The 24,354-nt window shown below is 39.7% G+C and overlaps 1 protein-coding gene across 26 annotated transcripts in view; it reads right to left on the bottom strand.

Moving 5' to 3' along the window:
• Positions 1–24,354, bottom strand: part of eya4 (EYA transcriptional coactivator and phosphatase 4) — a 680,435-nt gene that overhangs the window by 242,654 nt on the left and 413,427 nt on the right. The window contains exon 1 of one of the 26 annotated variants that reach the window (XM_043686498.2): positions 24,006–24,328. The exons of 22 other annotated variants lie outside the window; for them this stretch is intronic. The gene's annotated coding sequence lies outside the window, so the exon portion shown is untranslated. Of the gene's footprint in view, positions 1–4,956; positions 4,981–22,720; positions 22,854–24,005; positions 24,329–24,354 lie in introns of those variants that run through there. 3 more of the 26 variants (XM_087982187.1, XM_087982185.1, XM_087982189.1) reach the window with 3 other exon arrangements.

The raw sequence follows: 24,354 nt of genomic DNA, 5'->3' as shown, positions 1-24,354 counted from the left end.
TTTGATTCATATTTCCTAGTTTAGATTCTGTGTATACCAAAGTCAATATCCCTCAAAACTGGGTAGATACTTTGTGCTTATTTTAAATGACTTCAACATCCAGCCTGCACAATATGTAGCATTGATTGACTGGTCACTATTATCATGAGAGGTTAGTATCACTTAAAAATAATCTATATTTCTTAAAGGAGAAGTACATTTTGGCTGGACAGAAGGATATGGGAAAGCATGGGTTCTAACATGTTCAGATGCAACACTGGATGCCTTGGTGGTGATAGTGAAGGAAAAATTTCCTTTATCTGTAGAGTGCCTGAAGGTCTTCAAGACACACCCAAAAGGTAATGGGAAAAGATAACTATGGCCCTCAATGTCAGAACTCACAAGACACCAGGTCACACTACAAAAGGTTTATATGAAATCACAAGCTTTTGAAGCACTGCTCCTGCATCAGGTGAAGTGAAGAGAAGTAAAAAGGCACAGAATTTACGGGCAGAGAGATCAAAACATCATACAAATGGTGTGAATGGAGTGTCAACAGGCTGAGTAACAAGTTTCTGCAGGTGATCAAACATGTTGGACAGTGTGAGTAAAGTGTCAACGACTGAATAGCTAGTGAAGGCATGATCTATGATCCGATTAATTGAGGCAGAGAGATAATTATAAGAAATTAAAAATAAGATGGTACTGGAGACAAAATATGGTCCTCAATGTAAGGGGTCCTGATCTGAGGATGTAGCTATGCTACTGCAACAAATTTAGAACATAGAACATACAACAATACAGCACAGAACAGGCCCTTCGGTGCACGATGTTGTGCCGAACATTTGTCCTAGCTTAAGCACCCATCCATGTACCTATCCAATTACCGCTTAAAGGTCACCAAAGATTCTGACTCTACCACTCACACAGGCAGCGCATTCCATGCACCCACCACTCTCTGGGTAAAGAACCCACCTCTGACATCTCCCCTATACCTTCCACCCTTCACCTTAAATTTATGTCCCCTTGTAACACTCTGTTGTACCCGGGGAAAAGGTTTCTGACTGTCTACTCTATCTATTCCTCTGATCATCTTATAAACCTCTATCAAGTCACCCCTCATCCTTCACCGTTCCAACGAGACAAGGCCTAGCACTCTCAACCTATCCTCGTACGACCTATTCTCCATTCTAGGCAACATCCTGGTAAATCTTCTCTGCACCCTCTCCAAAGCTTCCACATCTTTCCTAAAGTGAGGCGACCAGAACTGCACACAGTACTCCAAATGTGGCCTAACCAAACTCCTGTACAGTTGCAACATCACTTCACGACTCTTGAATTCAATCCCTCTGTTAATGAACACTAATACACCATAGGCCTTCTTACAAGCTCTATCCACCAGAGTGGCAACTTTCAAAGATCTATGAACATAGACCCCAAGATCCCTCTGTTCCTCCACCTCACTAAGAACCCTACCATTAATCCTGTATTCCGCATTCTTATTTGTCTTTCCAAAATGGACAACCTCACACTTGGCAGGGTTGAACTCCATCTGCCACTCCTCAGCCCAGCTCTGCATCATATCTAAGTCCCTTTGCAGCCAACAACAGCCCTCCTCGCTATCCACAACTCCACCAATCTTCATATCATTTGCAAATTTACTGACCCACCCTTCGACTCCCTCATCCAAGTCATTAATAAAAATTACAAACAGCAGAGGACCCAGAACTGATCCCTGCGGAACTCCACTTGTAACTGGGCTCCAGGCTGAATATTTACCATCTACCACCACTCTCTGACTTCGACCGGTTAGCCAGTTTTCTATCCAATTGGCCAAATTTCCCTCTATCCCATGCCTCCTGACTTTCCGCATAAGCCTACCATGGGGAACCTTATCAAATGCCTTACTAAAATCCATGTACACTACATCTACTGCTCTACCCTCATCCACATGCTTGGTCACCTCCTCAAAGAATTCAATAAGACTTGTAAGGCAAGACCTACCCTTCACAAATCCGTGCTGGCTGTCCCTAATCAAGCAGTGTCTTTCCAGGTACTCATAAATCCTATCCCTCAGTATCCTTTCCATTACTTTGCCTACCACCGAAGTAAGACTAACTGGCCTGTAATTCCCGGGGTTATCCCTATTCCCTTTTTTGATCAGGGGCACAACATTCGCCACTCTCCAGTCCCCTGGTACCACCCCCGTTGACAGTGAAGACGAAAAGATCATTGCCAACGGTACTGCAATTTCCTCTCTTGCTTCCCACATAATCCTAGGATATAGCCTGTCAGGCCCGGGGGACTTGTCTATCCTCAAGTTGTTCAAAATGTCCAACACATCTTCCTTCCTAACAAGTATCTCCTCTAGCTTACCAGTCCATCTCACACTCTCCTCTTTAACAATACGGTCCCTCTCGTTCGTAAATACTGAAGAAAAGTACTCATTCAAGACCTCTCCTATCTCTTCCGACTCAATACACAGTCTCCCACTACTGTCCTTGATCGGACCTACCCTCGTTCTCGTCATTCTCATGTTTCTCACATTCGCATAAAATGCCTTTGGGTTATCCTTGATCCTATCTGCCAAAGATTTTTCATGCCCTCTCTTAGTTCTCCTAATCCCTTTCTTCAGGTCCCTTCTGGCTATCCTGTATCCCTCCACTGCTCTGTCTGAACCCTGTTTCCTCAACCTTATGTAAGCCTCCTTCTTCCTCTTTACAAGACATTCAACCTCCCTCGTCAACCAAGGTTCCCTCACACGACCATTTCTTTCCTGCCTGACAGATACATACATATCAAGGACACGTCGTATCTGTTCCTTGAAAAAGTTCCACATTTCCACGACATCCTTCCCTGACAGCCTATGCTCCCAACTTATGCTCCTCAGATCCTGTCTTATAGAATCGTAATTACCCTTCCCCCAATTGTAAAACCTATCCTGTTGCACGCACCTATCTCTCTCCATAACCAAGGTGAAAGTTACAGAATTGTGGTCACCATCACCAAAATGTTCACCCACTAACAAGCCCATCACTTGTCCCGGTTCATTACCGAGTACCAAATCCAATATGGCCTCCCCTCTGGTCGGACAATCTACATACTGAGTTAGAAAAGCTTCCTGGACACACTGCGCAAACACCGCCCCATCCAATCTACTTGATCTAAAGAGCTTCCAATCAATATTTGGGAAGTTGAAATCGTCCATGACTACTACCCTGTGGCTTCTGCACCTTTCCAAAATCTGTTTCCCAATCTGTTTCTCCACATCTCTGCTGCTATTGGGGGGCCTATAGTAAACACCCAACAAGGTGACTGCACCTTTCCTATTTCTGACTTCAGCCCATACTACCTCCAAAGGCAGATCCCCCTCGAACTGCCTTTCTGCAGCCGTTATACCATTTCTAATTAGCAACACCCCCCCCCTCCTTTTTTACCACCCTCCCTAATCTTACTGAAACATCTGTAACCAGGAACCTCCAACAACCATTCCTGTCCCTCTTCTATCCACGTTTCCGTGATGGCCACAACATCGTGGTCCCAGGTACCGATCCAGGCCTTAAGTTCACCCACCTTATTTCTGATACTCCTTGCGTTGAAGTATACACACTTGAGCCCATCTCTGTGTCCGCAAGTATTCCCTGTCAGTGCTACCTTCTTCACAGCCTCCCTACATTCTTGGACATCCTGACAAACAGCTAGCCTACTTGCTGGACTACAAGTCCGGATCCCACCACCTGCCAAATTAGCTTAAATCCCCCCGAAGAGTGCTAGCAAACCTACCCCCCAGGATATTGGTGCCCTTCTGGTTCAGGTGCAACCCGTCCTGCTTGTACAGGTCCCACCTTCCCCAGAATGCAGTCCAATTGTCCAAATACCTGAAGCCTTCCCTCCTACACCATCCTTGCAGCCACGTGTTCAACTGCACTCTCTCCCTATTCCTTGCCTCACTGTCACGTGGCACCGGCAACAACCCTGAGATGACGACTCTGTCTGTCCTAGCTTTTAGCTTCCAGCCTAACTCCCTGAGCTCTTGAATTACCTCCCCACCCCTCTTCCTACCCATGTCGTTGGTGCCAACGTGCACCACGACGTCTGGCTGCACACCCTCCCCCTTAAGGATTCTGAAGACACGGTCCGAGACGTCTCGGACCCTGGCACCCAGGAGGCAACAAACCATCCGAGAGTCTCGCCCATGTCCACAGAACCGCCTGTCCGTCCCTCTAACTAGAGAGTCTCCTATAACTAGCGCTCTCCTCCTCTCCCCCTTTCCCTTCTACGTCTCAGAGCCAGACCTCGCACCACAGACCCGGTCACTGCAGCTTACCCCTGCTAATTTAGTGAGGTAAATGAACCTTATAAAGGGTGGTCATGGTTAATGAAAGCATCTTCAAATCCACATCATGCCAACATGCTTTGCAAGATTCACATACAGCTCCATACCACAAGGCTTTCACTCACCTATCAACAATCTCCATCAATCAAGATTCATAATCATATGTTACACTGCACTCTAGCATCTTGGACCCTTCACACCCAATACTGCCAGCTGTAGAATCATATAATTGCAACAGCTCAAAACACACTTGTTGACAGATATCCTTTTTAATTGCAGGACAAGGATTGTCTAACCACAAATCACAGAGATTAAACTGGGAAGTGGGGTGGGGGTGGGAGGAAGGGCAGGAGAAGGGAGACGTGCATATGGACATGCTGTAACCCCATGAAAAAGTCATGGCTTTTACTGGGATGGATACTGCTTAGGCTGGATCCATTAGTGGCTTTGAAAACATAAAGGTGACAGTGTACAGATATCTAATTCTTCTTCACACTCTAGTGTCTTTTAGGTTTGCATTGCACCCAAATAGATACTCTGATAGTGAGAAAGTGAAGGAAAACTGTGTGATTATATAACGGATTGAGGAATTAAGGTTCCCATTACTGTCATTACATTCAGATGTGTTCTTAACAACCTACCCTGCCAGAAAAGGGTTCTTTTGTTTGCTTCGTCCTCTTGCTCCTATGTCTCTTGGGCTTTTCATGGTATAGTCAGTGGAATTTTGTGATGGTGAAGTTGTGCAACTTAGAGCAGGCTGTCACAAATCTTGGCATCCAGTTGATTCTGTGAAAGGAGGTAGTTTTATAACTTAGGGAAGAGTTACCTCAATGAAAGAAGTTTTGTTTAAAAGTTCAAGAACCAGAAATGTTCAGTTAAAATCCTGAAAGGGCTTTTTGAAACTGAGAACCTCTAAGCTTAGTTGTTTGGAGGCCTCAGGAAGAGACTTTCAAGTTTTCAAGACGGATAATGAAGCCACAGTTAAATTAAGCGTGATCACTGTAAAATAAAAGGAAATTGTCTCTGGTGGAAGTACTATAAAGGAGGGTTTTTTTGGGATTAATAAGATTGCATTTTATCATGTGTTTCAAATTCTTTAAATTTGTGTTACTTATAAAGAGGTTGGTTTGCCCTATTTTACATTCATTTGTTTTGCATGATAAACATTTGTTTTATTGTTAAACCTGAAACTGCAGCATTGTGTTCATATATTTCAGTGAAAGACCACTTTGGTAAATCCAAATAGGAAAACAAAATATGATCTATCAAGGTTTCAGTCTGGGGTCTGATTTGGACATTAATAGCATCAGCTGTGATCGTAACAAATGCTGGAATCTAATATAAAGAATATGTTGACAAACATTTGGAACTTTCTCAGGATGTAATAAGAAGAATAGATAAGGTGAAGCCAATAGATGTACTGTAATTGACTTTTCAGAAGTCTTTCAACAAAGGCCTATACAGGAAGTATGTAAAATTCGATCATATGAGTTTGGGAGTGTTATGCTCAGATTGACTAAGAATTGTTTAATGGATACAAATCAAAGAGTTGGAATAAATAGGTCATTCTCAGGCTGGCAGAGTTTAACTAGCCAAGGACCACAACGATTTGTACTTTGGCCCCAGCTATTCACAATCTATGTCAATCATTTAGATGTGGCGGTGAAATGCAATATTTCCAAATTTACTGAGATGACACAAAATTGGGTGAGAACGTGAGTTGTGAGGGGATGCAAAGATGTTTCAGTGGGATTTAGACAGACAAAGTGTGCAAGAACAAGGTTGATGGAATATGTGCTATGGATTAAGTGGATGTCTTCATTTAGATTTCAAAAAGGCGCTGTTATGGTACCACATCAAAGCCTATGCAGAAGCAGAAAGATCATGCTGTAGGAGATAACATACTGGCATAGACAGAGGACTGGTTATATAAAAAAAACCCAAAAATGAGTTATTTTGGTAAGATGCAACAAGTGGTCTCCACAGGAATCAGTGTTGCAGCCTCAACTCTTTGCAACTCTCACAGTTTGGAGATTTCACAGGTTAACCAAGCTTTCTGCTCAGGTGAAACTGTTTTCCAGAATTGAAAGCCCAAATTTTCTGCTGGGATAAAATTAAAACTTCTGATTCTTTTGATCTGAACGCAAACTAAACTGCCAGTGTTCCTTGCTTATTTCTTTTTCTGTATGTCTTAAATTTGGCAGATTAAAAACTCATCAATTAACACTACAGGTATCTGTCTGGGCCCTTACTAAATCATGTTTCTTGGAAATGATGTACTTAGGTCAATTTTCCAAATAACTCCTGCCTCTTTTAAAAAAAAAGTTGTCTTCACAGATCCAAAACCAAACCCATCAGCTTCTATTTTAAGAACATCAGGAGCAGGTAATTCAGCTTCCCATTATATTGAATGGCAGAGTTGGATCAATCATGACAAACCTCAACTTCACTTTCCTGCCCACTCTTTATAGCGTTTCAACCCATTACTAATTAAAAATCGGGGCATCTGCTCCTAAAACATATTCAATGTCCCAGCATCTACCGCACATTAAGATTCACTACTGTTTGAAAGAAATAATTTCTCCTTGTCTCAGTTTTAAATCTGTTACCCCTTGTCCTAAAACTATGACCACTTGTTCCTGGTTGCCCCCCTCCAAGAGGAAACATCTCTCTGCATTTACTTTGTCAATCCCCTTTACTATCTTATATATCTCAATTATATCTCCTCTCATTCTTCTAAACTTCAGAGAGTATGGGCCCAAAGTGCTCAATCTCTGTTCCACATCTCTGGGCTAGTGAACCTCCACTCAATTGTCTCCAATGCAACTACATCCTGCCTTAAGTAGGCGACCAAAATTGCATGGAATACTCAAGATATGGACTCATTAGTACCTTTTACAGTTGTAGCAACATTTCCCTCCTTTCATACTCTCTGTCTTCAGTAGTACCTGTACATATTCAATTTGCCTTCCTTATTACCTGTCGTACCTGCATACCAGTTTTCAGTGATTATTGGATGAAGTCACCAATATGCCTCTGCACTGAAGCATTCTGAAGTTTCTCTCCATTTAGTTAATAAAATTGCCTTTCTATTCCTCCTTCCAAAATGGAAAACTTCACACATATCCAAATTAAACTCTATTTACCAAATTGTGGCCCATTCTCTTAACCTATCCATATCCATTTGTAAATTTCTTATTTCTTCATTTCAACTTACTTTCCCACTTATTTAATGTCATCTGTAAAGTTGGCTATAGTACTTCCTATCCCTGAATTCAAGTCATTAATATAGATTGTAAAGAGTTGGGGTTAGAGGACTGAAACTTGTGACACCCCATTAGTTACATCTTGCCAAATGGAAAATGACCCATTTACCCCAACTCTCTGGTTTCTGTTGGTCAGCCAATCCTCTATCCAAGCTAATAAACAACCCATAACCCCAACTAATCTTACCTTGTGTATTAATCTTTTGTGCAACAATTTGTATGCCTTCTAAAAGTTTAGCTGTACTATATCTACAGGGTCCCCATTATCCACTTTGCTTGTTACATCTTTGAAGAGCTCTAGCAAATTAGTCAAATTTGTTTGACCTTTCATCAAACCATGCTCACTCTGATGGATTGTGTTTTGATTTCCAAATGTCATGTTATTACTTCCTTAAGAATGGTTTCTAATAATTTCCCAATGACACATGTCTAACTGGTCTATAGTTTCCTACTTTCTGCTTCCTTCCTTTTTTGAATAAGGGTGTTATATTTGCACTTTTCCAATCCACTGAAACATCTCCCACATTCAAGGAATTTTGGTTTATTGGAACCAATGGTTCCTTATCTCTGCTGCCACTTCATTAAGACACTAGGATGTGGTCCATCCTGCACCTGGGGACTCATCTGTCTTCAATCCCAATACTTTGCTCAGTATTTCTTTCTTAGTGATGATGATTATTCTAAGTTCCCACCTTTTCATAACCTCTGTTTTACCTGTTACTACTGAAATAGTACTGGTGTTCTCCATTGTGAAAATTTAAGCAAACTGTTAATTTAGTAACTCGGCCATTTCTGTTTTTCCTACTAATAACTCCCCAGTCTCACTCTCCAAAGGACCAATATTCACTTCAGATACTCTCTTCCTTTTTCTAGACTTACAGAAGCTTTGCCATCTGTTTTTATATTTGTATTGTTTCACAACTTGCCTTGTAAGGGGGTAAAAGGCTATCAGGAATAGTTGGGAATGCGAGTAATCAGATCGACAATGTTCTTTGAGGGGCTGACTGGCTTGGTTCTGCTCCTAATGAATATGTCATATATACTTATAAAATGAGGAAAAATGTGGGTTATCCACTATAGTTGGAAAAACAGAAATGCAGAGAGATGGGAAATACTGATGTCAAAAAGAATTTTGATATCTTGTTCATAAGTCACTGATAGGTATCATGTAGGTGAAATAATTATGAAGACAAGTGCAACATTGCTCTTTTATTGCAAAAAAATTTGAATACAAGAGTACAGAAGTTTTCTAAGAGTTGCATAAATCCTTGGAGAGATCCACCTAATATCAGTGTGGCTATCCTTCAAAGGAGAACTTTGATTGTATTTGAAGTGTTTGCTTGGTCCTGTCTTAAAAGGCTGGCCACTTGAAACTTGATGAAACAGGACGTGGCTGGGAGAGCAGTTTTTGACTATCTGAACACAGTGTCCAATCCATCAAAGTAGATTTTGCAGGAGTTTTGCCTGAATACTTGTGGAGGTGGCTTCAAAACGGCCTGTCCTCCCACTGACGTCAGAGGATGCAGCAGAGGCCTCGTTGATGGAATGTCCTCACTGCTTTTGGGTTGCTAAACACAATCCAGATCTTGCTGCAGCACAGGAATGTGGTGGTGACAACTAATTTGTACACTGGGACTTCTGTTGGCTTGCAGACCTCTTTACTGTCAAAAGCGTTTGCCACAGTTTGCAGAAGGTTGATGATACAATTGATCTGGTGTTAGACCTTCAATGGGGGCCTTCTGAGACAGACAACTGCCAGGATAGAGAAAGTGCTGAGCATTTTCAAAAGTCACTTCAACATATAAGGGAGGTAGAATACCAGATGTGGTTGATCTGAGTTTTGTTTAAAGTAAAGCCAATTTTCTTGTATACAGAATTGAATAGTACAAGACTGGCTTCCAAATTCATTGTAAAATGGGCAAAGAGAATTCTTGATAAAGGGCTTTTGCCCGAAATCTCGATTCTCCTGCTCCTCAAATGCTGCCTGACCTGCTGTGCTTTTCCAGCACCACACTCTCAAAGGAGATTTCAGTCATCTGTGAACTGTAGATCATATATATTTATATCATTGAATTTAGTTTTACATAGAGGTGACTGAGTTTAAAGAGTTTTCTATCTACCAGACATTTAAGGTTTACACTATTGAGAACAAATTGGATGAACTTAAAGCTAGACTCACCTTCCAAGGGGAATTGAGAGACTGCAGTGTGCTCTGTTTTACAGATGCATGGCTCACTCCTGCTACACCTGACTGTGCCTTACAGCCTGAGGGCTTCTCAGTTCACTGAATGGATTGGTTGGTGTCCTCAGGCAAGGCAAAGGGCAGTGGGGTCTACCTCCTGATCAACACCTCCTTGTGGTCAGACATGGCAACTCTGGCTAGTTACTGTTCCCAGGATCTAGAATACCTTACAGTGAAGTGCTGTCCCTACAACCTATCCCATTATCCTGGTAGTGGGCTACATCCCTCCCCATGTGGAACTGAAGAGTGCACTTGACAAAGTATACGCTATAGTGTTTAGACAGAATATACTGAGGCCTTGTTCATCGTTGCTGGTTACTTCAACCTGGCCAACCTCATGAACATGTTGCCAAAGTACCACCATCACATCTCCTGTCCCATCAGAGATGAGAGTATCCTTGACCATGGCTATACAACCATCAAAGATGCCTACCACTCCATCCCCTGCTTGCCTTTTGGAGATCAGACCACAATGCTATGTTTCCCCTCCTGGCTTAGAAGCAGAAATGGAAGTGTGAGGACCCAGTACAGAAAGTAATGCAATGTTGGTCTGAGGAAATGGAAGAGCTTTTATGGGACTGCTTACAATCAATGGGCTGGTCCACATTCAAGAACTCAGCGGCCAACATATATGAGCATGCCACTACTATCACAGACTTCATTAGTAAATGTTTAGAACATTGCAAATCTAAGAAACTAGTCTGTAAGTTCCCCAACTGGAAACCATGAATGAATCAGGAAATCCACTCCCTACTGAGGCGTTCAAGGTGGGCGGCCCTGACCTACACAGAAAATTCAGGTATGAACTTTGTGAGGCCATTGGGGACACCAAGAGGCAATACCAAACTAGACCAACCACACAGGCATGCATCATTTATGGAAAGGCTTACATGACATAATGGGCTACAAAATGAAGTCAAACAGAATCGTGGGCAACAGTACATCCCTACCTGACAACCTCAAAGCATTCTATATGTGCTTTGAGCACAAGGTCAGTGACCTATGCAACAGCCTCAGACCCACCTGTACCATGGTCACCACTGCAGATGTTAGATGGGCCTTTTCGAGTGAATTGATGGAAAGCGTCTGGCCTGGATGGAGTCCACATGCTCTCAGATGCTGTGTGGACCAGCTGGCGGGAGTATTAGTGCTTTACTATGATCTGAAGACCCCACCTAATTCACGAAGACCACCATCACTCCTGGGGTGAAAGAAAAACCATGCAGTGTGCCTCAATGATTACTGCCTGGTGGCTCTGACCTCCACAATTATAAAACGCTTTGAGAGGTTAGTCATGGCACACATCAACTTCAGCCTACCAGATTGCTTTGATCCTTTGCAATTTGCCGACTGGCGCATCAGTGCATGTCAGATGCCATCTCTCTGGCCCTGCACTCATCCCTGGAGTATCTGGATAACAAGGATACCTACGTCAGGCTTCTACTTATTGACTACAGTTTCACCTTCAACATCATAATTCCAAACAAATTCATCTCGAAACTCTGAGAACTAGATCTTGACTCCCTTCTCTATAACTGGATCCTCAATTTCCTGAGCCATGGGCTACGAACAGTAAAAATAGGTGACAACTCCTCCTCCATCATCGTCCTCAACACTCATGACCCTCAAGGCTGCATTCTCAGTCCCCTACTATACACCTTATATCACAACTCCTGCCCCAACTCTGTTTAGATTTTGCTGACAACATTATCATCATAGGTTTGATCTCAAACAATGATTAGACAGAATACAGGAAAGAAATTGAATGCTTAGTGGCATGGTGTAAAGACAACAATCTTTCCATCGACCTCAGCAAAGTGAAGAGGCTGGTCATTGACTTCAGGAAGTGGAGTGGAGGGCATGCCCCTGTCTGCATCAATGGAGCTGAGGGGGAGATGGTTGACAGCGTCAAATTCCTGGGAGTGATGATCACCAACAATCTGTCCTGGTCCACCCACATTGACATGACAGTCAAGAAAGCACAACAACGTCTCTGGTTCCTCAAGAGGCTAAGGATTTTCAGCACGTCCACAAGGTGTTTGCGGATGCAGCATAGAAAGTATCCTCTCTGGATGCATCACCACTTGGTATGGCACTGCTCTTCCCAAGACTGAAAGATACTGCAGAGAGTGTGAACAGAGCCCAGTCTATCACACAAACAAGCGTTCCATCTATTGACTCCATCAATACGTCCCTCAGCCTCAGGAAAGGAACCAACTTAATCAATGACCCCTCCAACCCCTGTTATATTCTCTTCCACCCTTTTCTGTTGGGCAGAAGATATAAATGTTAGAATATACATATGAATAGATTCAAGAACAGTTTCTTCCCTGCTGCTATCAGACATTTGAATGGACCTTTCAAATAATAATAATGATCTCTCTCTCTCTGCACATTCTGTGGCTGTAACACCGTACAGTATTCTGTTCTGTACCCTGATGCACTTTATATGGCATGATCTGTCTGAACAGCAAAACAACACTTTTCACTGTATCTCAGTACGTGACAACAACAAATCAATCAAACAATGTGAGGATATTTGACCTTTGATGAGTTGAATAGCCACTGTCAAGTAGATTGTAAGTAATATGGGGCAGTCAGACAGCTTTGCTTGATCCTGATCCTGATCCAGATTTTGAAGGCTTGTGTTTCAGACCATCCACTCAGGACAGGTGTAACCAAAACACAGGTGAAAACCCTACCTTTGCCCACCTTCAGTGGTAGAGATAATGAATAACATGGTCCTTCTTACATTTCCCTTATAACCTATACACTGTAAAATTGGTCGTGAAGTAGTGTACACAGAGGTATTACCAATTTTACAACCAAAGTGTTATGCTAACATAAAAAGAAAATAATGAAGTAATTTTTGCTCTCACCTATCTCCACGATGTTGTTGAAAATGTTGATTTATTTTGAAGATATGCTGCATATATCACTGTCTATCTTACATATATCTTAGCACTTTACAGGCTGACAATATATTATGCATGGAAATAATTTTGCTGCTGGAATTATTGAAGACTGCTTTCAGTTTGAGCAGTTAAATAAATATACATTTCCAAGTTGACTTTGCTGATATCGATGATATAACTAAGTTAATTGTTGAAGTCTTGTGCATTGGTTGATTGGTAATTCACTTCTGCAGATGGTTTAAGGATGACTGTCAATGTGGACAAATTTTGAACAATGTTGGGTTCTATTTCTTGGACAAATACCAAGTACAGGGAGAAAAGAAGCAAAGCTGTTGACAAAGCAAGTACAAAAAGCAGTAGATGCTTGCTAGAAATAAGGTAAAAAAAAGCTAAAATATTAAAAAATTCACCAGGGCTCTTTAGACAATACTTTCCAAACTCACAACCGCCATGTTCTGGAAGGACAAAAATGGCTGACACATTGGAACACAAGTACCTGTAAGTTCCCCTCCAAGCCCCTCACCATCCTGATTTGGAAATATTTCACTGGTCCTTCAGTATCGTTAGGTCAAAATCGTGGAACTCCTTCCGCACAAGCATGGAAGGTGCACCTTCACCAAATGGTGGATCAAGAAGGAAGTCCACCAGCACCTTCTCAAGGGCAGCTAGGGATGGGCAATGACATTTCCTCTTTAGCCTGATGCTCAAATATCCTTTCAAACTACCAGACCAAGTTTCTGTTGTCTTTTAGTTAAAACGTCAATTTTAACAGAACAAAATAATTAGTTTTTCCAAGTCAGTCTGCTCTGCTTTTAAAACGTCAGTTTCAACAGCATTATCAGAGTTTCATGAAGTCACCTCATTTCCAGCCAGGCCATTTCCTAATGAGAAGTACCCCTTCAACAATCAAATTAAGAACAAGACCCAATGCCACATTAACATAGTCACATTTTAAATATGCAGAGGAGCAGATAAGCAATTTCCAATAGCACCCTGTATCATTCAGCAAGGTTTCAGAAGAGAACTTCATATCGCTTGTCACCAGCAGTGACTGCATGCTTCTTTATCTCTAAGGATAACAATAAAGTTGCTTGCCTCACCTATCAAAATAAGCATTTTATCCTTATGTCGGAAAAGTCTGATAATTTCCTACATTCTAATTTACTCCACTAGTAAATATAAGAGAACCTAATGACTTGTCATAAAAAAAAACATTAAAACTGTATTTTCTGAAGGCACACTGTGCAACAACAGCAATTAGATTCCCTACAGTGTGGAAACAGGCCATATGGCCCAACAACTCCACGCCTCCACAGAGCAATCAACCCAAACTCATTTCCCCGAATGATGGACCTAACACTATGGGCAATTTAGCATGGCCAATTTCCCTGACCTGCACATCTTTGGACTGTAGGAGGAAACTGGAGCACCCAGAAGAAATCCACGCAGGGTGAATATGCAAACTCCACACAGACAGTGGGCCAAGGTGGAAATCAAACCCAGGTCCCTGGTACTGTGAGGTAGCAGTGCTAACCACTGAGTCACTGTGCCGCCAACGTTACAGATTTGCAACTTCATTTCCAAAATTCAACCTTTACATGCTTATTTTCATGACAAAAACAAGAAATCTTCCCCTAAATCAGACTTATCTTCCAGACTTACTCTTTTATTAACCTGAAAAACTTCAGTATCATTTTTTGGATAGAAATTGTATGCAAGAAAAGACAGTTTGGCATAAGGTAATAGAACTAAAGCAGGGACATTGAGTCAATGGCCTCCTTCTGTACCATAATAACTCTGATTTTTAACTTTGCCACCTTTTCCACCAGATCCACCTTTCTTTCATGATCAAATCATCTCTCTCTCTAGTTTGTCTCAGAGTTTCCAAACTGGTGCCTGTTACTAACATGAGTCAACTTGTGTGTCTGGTTGTAGTCATCCATCATTTCCGCAGCATCCTTTATTTTTATGAACCTTACACTCATCTAGCTAGGACCTTATTCCCACAGGAACATTATTTTTAAATCCTCCCACCAGACCCAAAGTCTTCTTCAAATTTTGTGGATTTGTATCACCTAACATACATCTTTCCCTCTCCAGCATCTTCCACAAAGGTTTCAGTCTGTTTTCTCTTCAAATTTCTAAATGTCTGTCTGTGGGTTTCTGATACTAACCCAAAGGTACTGGGAAACAACATTATTTATTCTGTCACAGTCACCTGATTGATCTTCTAAAGGGTTTGAAAATACCTCCAAAGCCTTTTGCGTGAGAATACTGTAGTGTAGTCCTTTTGAGCCAATTCAATATTGTGCCAACTGTCTCAAATGACACAAAGTACATTTCCACTTCTTTCTCACTGAATTTAGGTATCAATCCAATATTCTTTACCAAATTAAAAGAATGAAGTGTTGGCTCTGCGCCACCTTCACTGTCTGCCTCCAGTCATAGTAGAATCTCTATAGTGTGGAATCAGGCCATTTGGCCCATCGAGTCCACACTGACCTGCTGAAGAACAACCCACCCAGACCTAACCCCGTACCCTACCCTTGTAACCTTGCATTTTCCATGGCCAATCCACATCCCTGGACACTGTGGGCGATTTAGCATGGCCAATCCACTAACCTATGCATCATTGGACTCATTGGTCTTTATGCTGTCTCTTTAATTTTGTCTCCTTCCAAATCTTGTCTATTTCCTTATTCCTTTCCTCTTCTTCAAACTTCTCCCATTTCAAATTTTCATATTACTCTTTTTTGTCTTTCTCGTTTAAGCACAAGTGGTTTTTAAATTTCTCTCTTTCCTTTCACTCTTTCTAAATCATTCTTTTTCTTGTCTCTTTCAAATTTTAATTCTTTGCTTCTATCTTAATTTTTGCGAACGTGACTGAAAATCAGCACAGCTACTCTTCCATCCTTAAGTTTTAAGTGCTTAAACATTACTTCAACCATCTATTCCTTTCCAAGCTCTTAATTTCAATTTGATCTTTAATTCCTCGGTCACAATCTTTGAATTAATCTTTGTTAACTGCTCAAAGGCATCAAGAGATAAATACATTCTTTGCAGAAAAGTCTAAGCATTAAAAGGTAGTCATATTGAAGGATTTGCAACAAATTCAGCCAGCAATCCCCAGCATCACAGATGCCAGTCTTCAATCAGTCCACGTGATATCAAGAAATGGCTGGAGGTATTTGACACCATAAAGACTGTGGACGCCGACAACGTTTTGGCAATAATACTGAGGACTAGTGCTCCAGAACTTGCAGTGCCTCTAACCAAGCTGCTCCACAAAGGCTACAACACTGGCATTTACACAATAATATGGAAAATATATCCTGTATTCAAAAAGCAGGACAAATCCAACCCAGCCGATTACCACCCCATCAGTCTACTCTCAGTTATCAATAAAGTTATGGAAAGTGTCATCAGCAGTGCTATCATGCAGCATTAGCGCATTGACATTCAGTTCCTGGGTAATGGACAAAAGTACTGAATTTCAGAGGTGAGGTGAGAGTGACTGCTTTTGACATCAAGGCCAGATTTGACCAAGTGTTGAAACCCATTGCCTTTGCAATGGAGTAAAGGGGAAAACAGCAAAGATTTACCAAATAGATTAATAAAGAGGAAAAAAATAGAGCATGAGAAATAGTTAGCCAAAAATATAGCAATGGATAGGAAAAGTTTATTCAGGTAGTTAAAAAAAAGATAAGAGATGTTACTCCCATAGAAATTGAGCCTGGGAAATTAGTTTTTTTTAATTCATTCACACGATAAGAACATTACTGGCTAGGCCAGCATTTATTGTCTATCTCTAACTGCCCAGATAGTAGTTAAGAGTCAACCACATTGCTATGGGTCTGGAGTCACATGTAGGTCAGACCAGGTAAGGATGGCAGTTTCCTTGTCTAAAAGGCATTAAGTAGACCAAATGATACCAACAATCATCAATGGATTCATGGTCATCATCAGACTCCCAATTCCAGATTTTTAATTGAACTCAAAACTCTACCATCTCCAGGAATTTGAACCCAGAACGTTATCTGGACTTCTGGATGAATAGCCCAGCCATAATACCACTACAGCATCGCCTCCCCTTGTAATGATGGATAAAGAGATGGTTGATGAATTAAACAGATATTTTGCTTTGTGTTTCACTGGAGTGGATGAAAGTTGCATCCCAGAAATAGTTATAAATCAGGAATTGAAAGGGAGGGAGGGAACTCAAGAAACTTACAATCACCTGGGAAATAGTACTGAGTAAACTGTTGGAACAAGTGTCCATGTTGTGATGGATTTCATCCTAGGATATTAAGATAGTTGAGATGCTGGTGAGATAGTTAATGCATTGGTTCTAATTTTCCGAACTCATCAGATTCGGAGAAGGTAGCTTTTGATTGGAAAATAGCCAATGTTACTCCTTTATTTGAAAAGAGAACAAGGCAAAAAGCTGGGAACCACATGCCAGTTAAGCTTAACATGCATCATAGGGAAAATGTTGGAAGCTATTATTTAAAGTCATTTTAAAAGAGAACTTGAATAAGTTCAAGGTAATCAGGCAGACACAACATGGTTTTGTCAAAGGGAAATCATGTTTAACTAATTTGGAGTTCGGTGAAGAAGTTTTTGGTGCAGCAGAATGTCACCAACGGTGTGCCGCAGGGGTCAGTGCTGGGGTCTCGACTCCTTACAATTTATATTAAAAATTCAGATGAAGGGACTGAAGATATGGTGGTTATACAGTTTAGTTTGCTGGCAACATAGATAGGTAGGAAAATGAGTTAACCCTTTGCAGAATACTCCCAATCCATTTTTATCTTCAATGGACTTTGCACAAAAATAGGTGGAAATTCTCCATATGCAGAGTTTTCTGAAAGCATTGTACCATCAGAAAAGTGATAAAATGAAATGAAGGATTTAAGAAATCAACAAATGAGAAACCATGTTAAGAAGAAAAGTTCTTAAAACTTCCTTGCATTTGCATTTTTAAATATTGAAGTTCATACTGCAGCATTCAGATTAGGTATTAGTAAACCTACAATTAAGACATGAATATCTTTATTAACATAATATAGGTATTTGTGTCACTTTGAGCTCACAGTAAGTGGGTCAAAATTAAAATCCTTAGGTGGAATTTTTCCATAGTTTGATTGATTTGGGCATTGATGACAAATGCAGAAATCTGTGCCAAGAATGAAAAATTTTGATTCTCAACATTAAGGAAAATGTTTCTAATTAATCCCTGAAGTTTCAATGGTGAGATCAGAATCTCACTTATAAAAGATGACTGACTACCTTATTACATGTAATTTGCTTCTCAATAATCCCTCAACTTGCCTTATTTGTATGAGGCATAACTTTCCCCTTCTCTCCTGAGAAACTATACTACAATGATGTCCGATCTGAAAGTAAAAGGGGTTACCTAGCCGTTGCAGCTTGGTTCTCCGGATCGCCACTTTAACTCCCTTCACAAACATATTTTTGAATGCTCTACAGACAGCGTACTTCCTTGTCTTTCATCCACTGAAGTCAGTGCTGGGAAACCACCAGTCTCACCAAATTATCATGTCTGACTCAAGCCCAAGTCAGAACCCACTCCAGCCTTTTAGCACTTCACTTCAGAACTCAGAGACACCTTTGATTTGTGTGCTTCTCTGAGATCACTGAGCACAGGGACACATAACCATCTCATACATCTACTCTGGATGTATCTTATGGTCTTAAGTCTAATTTCTTAGAGCTCACTCACTTTGCATTTACTAGGAGACTGCTAGCATGTGTGGATTGCATAGATTTGTAGGAATGAGTGGAGATGCTACAATAGTGAGGTTGAGCTGCACAGGGAGTGGTGGAGGCTGGTACAATTCCAACATTTAAAAGGCATTTGGATGGGTATATGAATAGGAAAGGTTTGGAGGGATATGGGCCGGTTGCTGGCAAGTGGGACTAGATTGGGTTGGGATATCTGGTTGGCATGGATGGGTTGGACCAAAGGGTCTGTTTCCGTGCTGTACATCTCTATGACTCTATGACTTTGGAACAGGCATGCGTGTAGCTGCAAAGTTAGAGTGTGAAGCAGCAGTGAGGAGATAGTGGCACCTGCCCTCGCAGAACGCAGAAGATGACTGATACATTTTCTGCTGTGCTGTGGATTCTGCCTGATCCCAGAGATGTGACTGGCCCTGACTGCTACATGTCTCCATGCTGATTAGGTTTAGTGCCTGGTGATCTGCCAGGTGGAGGAGGGTTCTTCTCTCAACCATCCATCGCCAAAGAGGCTGACTGCATAATTAAAGAATGAGGAATAGAAGACAGTGTGAGAAAAGTCACTGTGAGCCATAACAGATACCTGCCTTGAAACCTCTTAGTTTAAAAAAATGGGAAAACATAACTTATACTTCAATATAAAACATTAGAAATGCAGGTAAGGTTAAAGCTTATAAATATTTTCCTAATCAGCCTGTTTCGAGATGCTATTTTATAACTCTCGAGCATGTGGGATTTGAACTCAGGTGTCCTGGTTTAGAGATAGTGATGCTACTACTGCACCACAACAGCCCCAGCTTAAAGCTTAGAACGGAGCTCATTAAAACAAAAATAATTACATCGCAAAATAAATATCAGAGTGCCATATAATCATTGATGTTGTGTTTGTTAGCCAAACACCTACTGTCCATGTCTTAAGACTTTCCGTGAGTTATCACCCTCATGCTTGCTGACTTCTTGTGACACCCCATCAAGCAACATCTTGACTTTAACATTCTTTTTTTTTCAAACCACTCCATGGCTTTACTCCTGTCCATCTCTGCAATCTAATCCAGTCCCTAACTCGCAGAAATATTTTGTGCTCATCTAATTCTGGTTACTTATGCATTCTCAAAAATAACAGATCCATCACTGGTCATTGTGCATTGAGTCCATCTCCATCCCAACCTCTGGAATTCTCTCCTTACTCCTCTCACTCTCAATCTTTCTGAAGTGACTCCTTAAAATGCACTTCCTTGATCAAGTTTTTGGTCATCTAAATGAACACCTCCGTATGTGATTCAGTACCATACTTTTGTGTTCATCATATTCTGGTGAAATGTCTTGGGATGTTTTATAACACTACTGATGTTGTCGGTACTAAGTCAACCACATCAAAATGAGCAGAACAGCCTAAACAGCACAAAATATAACAATATAAGAAGTTATTTTATACAGATTTTGGTATTAGACATGAAGTATCCTGCAAATAAAAAGATACATTTTGATCTGGCAAATAAACCTGATTCTGAGACATTTCTTAGAAATTAGGCTACAACATAGTACAATTCCTTCTTTCCACCTCTTCATGGAAAGTTAAACGTGCCAACTATTTCGGTGAAATTATCTTTTAATTAAACCATCCTAGAATAAAACTATAGTACTGAACCTAGGAAATTCCCCAGAGATTCAACTCCTTTGTCCTATTTAATAGCTCAACCTGGAAGCCTTGGGGTTTATTTAGCGTCTCGGAATATTTCATGCATTATAAATGCAGTAATTCAAACATTTATCTTTTCTAACTATTTATAAATATCTGTGAGGAATTGTAAAAATGGTTGAAACGTGTTACATGGAAATTGGATAAAGGCAAGGGCTTACATAGAAAAAAATGCAGAATATCTTAAAAAATAACAAACGTTTTAGCGTTGATTTTTTTTTAAAGCGCTGCCTCTGTGATTCAAGAATAAAATGTAGACGGCATGTTGTGGAACAACTGAATTACCTGCACATTTTCATCATCTTCATTTACAATGCAATTTAAAATTTACTACATGTTTTCTGTGGTTTGTTTTAATCTTTGAACAACTGTCACAAAACTATCATTAGGTTTGACAGACAACTGCTTGGTTGGTCTATCACAGTTACTGTTATACATGAGTACTATCTTGATGCCAACAAATGAGCTACTGGAAATGCTTTTAAATTTTATTGCCATTTTAATTTCAATTGGGAAGTTTGTTTTATTAACAATTTACAGTTACTAATATAATACTCTCACCAGTATTATTTCAAATAAACAAAAAGTCTTGTCCTACGTTCAGAACGTTTAGAAACCTTCTAAAATAATTTCAGATGGAAATTATTTTGTTCTTTATGTTTTTTTTGAAATTTTATTCAAGCGTTTTAACCAGAATATAAACCATTAATTACAGAAGTCTTACACTGTAACAATGAAATAAACTATTTTACCTCCTTATTACTAAGTAAATCACCTGATAATATGAATTACCAATACACATCAATTCAACATATTTCAATTGAGAACTGAAGCCTGCATGCCTGAGTGTTGTGTCAGTGCAAAAATATAGAAAATTTATATTATTTATTTTAGAAACTAAAGCAAATCTAAATCAAAGAACCAGCTGTATTTGAAATGATGTTGTTACATACAGCAAAGGTACTTGCAATCTGCCGCAGTGGGGAACCATAATTAATTAGTTTCTGTGTAATTATGAACCAATTGAACTTTTCAGCAACATTTTCAAAGTTGTCTGTAATTCCTTCGGCTTTGTTTACCTTGTCTGGTATGACCTTCAATTATTTCAATAGAATAAACCTACATAAGAGCTTTTGAATTAAATGCTTTCTATATAGCCTTAAATGGTGCAGCTGTACTCTAATTTTCCAGATATGCAGATTTAAAAGAATACATTGAAGGTATTGCACATCAAATTGTTTTAACTGAATTCAAAGTAGTAATAGGATTCAAGGTAAAAAGAGAACTCAAGGATGTAACACAACTTAAAACAAAAGTGGGAACACAGCATGAGATACAGGACTCCGCAATTTTTTTTCCATCCCAAATACAGTATTCCAGAGTCGCATGCAACAAATTCGATGACAATAAATAAAATCATATGATGACTGATACATAAAATACAAAATACTCATGATAATGTGTGTTTCCAAAATCTTTGGTGATTATCATTGAACAACTGAATATGATAATTATAATCCAGCAAAAGACAATGCAGCCCTAAAGCATGTAGTATTTCTCAGGAAATATCTGAATTAATAGATTTCTAGAGTTTTGTCATTCAGATGTTCATGTAGATATCAAGTAATCATACAATTAAATAATAACATTATGATAGGTTTAAGGAATGTTAAATTTTCTCTAGAATAAAGATAACCAATATTAAAATGGTTATATGAGAATAGAGTTACAGTATATAGTATCACCAGAAATTGAAAATTGCACATTTTATAAAAATCAGTTTGGCTTAAAAGTGTTTTTACAAAGTTTGGCAGTTGCTAAATTACAGATTCTAAAATTATTTTCCCATCAGTTTCAAAACCATAATGAACACCTATTTTATAACCATTCCTTTAATAACAGGAGCAGAGTTTAGCTGTCCATAAAGTTACTTGGTAGAGGTAAAGAAAATATATTTTTTCTCAGCAACTTTAGCAGTTTTATGAGATTTACACAAAAAATGAGCAAACTTTTCCTGCAAAACTATACCGGTGCTTCAAACTAAATAGCAGTCACAATTTATTTGAAACACAATGACACATTTAAGTTATGCAGATTTGATAGGTACAAACTGAACTAAATATATTTACCGACAGACAAAGAGTCAAAGTGTAAGTATATGTACAGTAGTCCACACAAAAAAAAATTCATATCATTAAAGCTTACTCTCAACTAAGTATCAAACGTTGTTCACATTCCCCACAACATGCACTTCTGTGGGCATTTAGGTAAATTACTGAGGTAAAATAATCTGTCCAATATTCTTAACATACAATGCCAAACCTTTTTTTACTACGGCTAAGCTTTAAATTACAGTTAAGAACATTGACGGAAGAAAAGCAACTGGGCAACCCACATAACAAGCTGCTCGCTTTAAACACCAAATATTAGTTCATTCCATACAGGAGTTCTGTAGTTTTGTGACATGAGTCTAGCGACTTAAATGAGACAGGAAAACCTTCCCTCCTTTGCACACTGCCATACCTGTTATTACAATGAAAGTAGAAGTCAGGTTCTCAAAACAATCCAAAGCCCTAAAGGAGAAAAACTGATTTCAGACACAGAAGTGCGCAGTCTGTGGTATTCTGTTTCCTCCACAAGCCTGATAATGAGACACTCCTGTGGTAACCTCTCAGTGGCTGTGTCCCGTGAATGAAGCAGACTTTCAAGAAGTCAGCAAACATTTTGCCAACTCATGACATGGCCTCAGATTGCAAGCACCAACAGTTGTTCTTTAAATTGAAACTCGATTTTCAACACACATACGTGCCATATAGAGAACAGTATCATTCCTACCCGGAGTAATGTTTCTGACAACCAGATGATTAGGATAAATTTCTGGAAGCAAATTAAAGATGGAGGAGGTTGCTTGTTTTGCAAATTGTGGCAATTTTTTTTATATGTTATGAACAAAAAAATGTTTTAAACATAGTTTTAAACCAAGCATAACTATTATTCTTTATGAAGAAATTGAATTATATTTTTCTGAAATATTTCAGTATTTGGGTTTCAGTCCTCTGTCTACTCTTATATCTATAATGATTTTGAATGGATTTGTAATTTAATCCTCCCTCCGTCGATCTTGACTTCCTTCTCACAAATTGTTATGAGACATCATTACAGATAAGATGACATAAATATTTCAGATATCTTTCTTACTGGTGTGCACTGAGTAAAAGGAATTCTAAACTTCGATGCCAGCTAGATGAGCAGAACATTTGCCTGCAAGAATAAAATGAAAACTAGCAATTCTGATCAAATTTTGCTGCAAACAAGGTAGAAGCACCTTCTAGTACAGAACGAAAAGAAACTGCAACCAGAAGGCTCATTGAAAAACCCAGTTCATGGAGTTTGAATGTAGAATGAGGTTTTTTTTCACTTGACACAATGAACTGAGAAATAAGTTCTGTAATTCTAAAGTAACAGGACACTCTTGCCTTACAAATACTGTAACTTATCTCTATAACACGAGCTTGCCTTTCAGTAACAAACCGCATGGATGCATACACTGAGGAACACCAGCAAGCTCCACGACTAATTTTTTACATTCCCAGAAATGAACTGCATAAGTTATAAACAATTAATGTTTCTCCCTGAGCCAAAGCTACAAGGACTTCAGAGTTCCATCCATTGCAGCATGAGTCCGTCATGGAATGGAGGAAACAATTCTCAGGTAAGCTGTTCAATTATCTCGACATTGGGCAGATATGTGGAACAACGGTCTCATTGTTTTACTGGAAACGAAGTGAAAAAAAAGGTAAAGTCTTACCAGGAAAAAAATACAGCTCTTCGGTTAAAACTCCACAATTTTCATTTTGTTTTCACCTCTACAAGGAAGATATCAAATTTTGTTTCTTTTTTTTACCTTAGTCGGCCGGGTCGCCAGTTAAGTATTAGGAATATGCCACAGATTAGGAATTTAGCGAAGTGGCTATTTTCTCAACATTATTTTTTTTATTTATACTGCTGATTTTTTCCCCCCCTTTAAAGCTGTAATCATGTTCCAAGGTTCAGCGCTGTTGATTTAAGTTTACCATGAGGATAGTCAGAATAGTAAACAAGTTTCAGACTGACCAATAGCTTTCCACACTCTTCTGTTTATAGCAAGCTGACTTACA

This window comes from Chiloscyllium plagiosum, unplaced genomic scaffold, assembly GCF_037043375.1.
Source record: "Chiloscyllium plagiosum isolate Xiang-an unplaced genomic scaffold, Cpla_swu_hap1 HiC_scaffold_3, whole genome shotgun sequence".
In the NCBI taxonomy this organism is placed as follows: Eukaryota; Metazoa; Chordata; class Chondrichthyes; order Orectolobiformes; family Hemiscylliidae; genus Chiloscyllium; species Chiloscyllium plagiosum.
The sequence above is the reverse complement of the archived record's forward strand: the minus strand, read 5'-3'. Positions and strand labels throughout refer to the sequence as shown.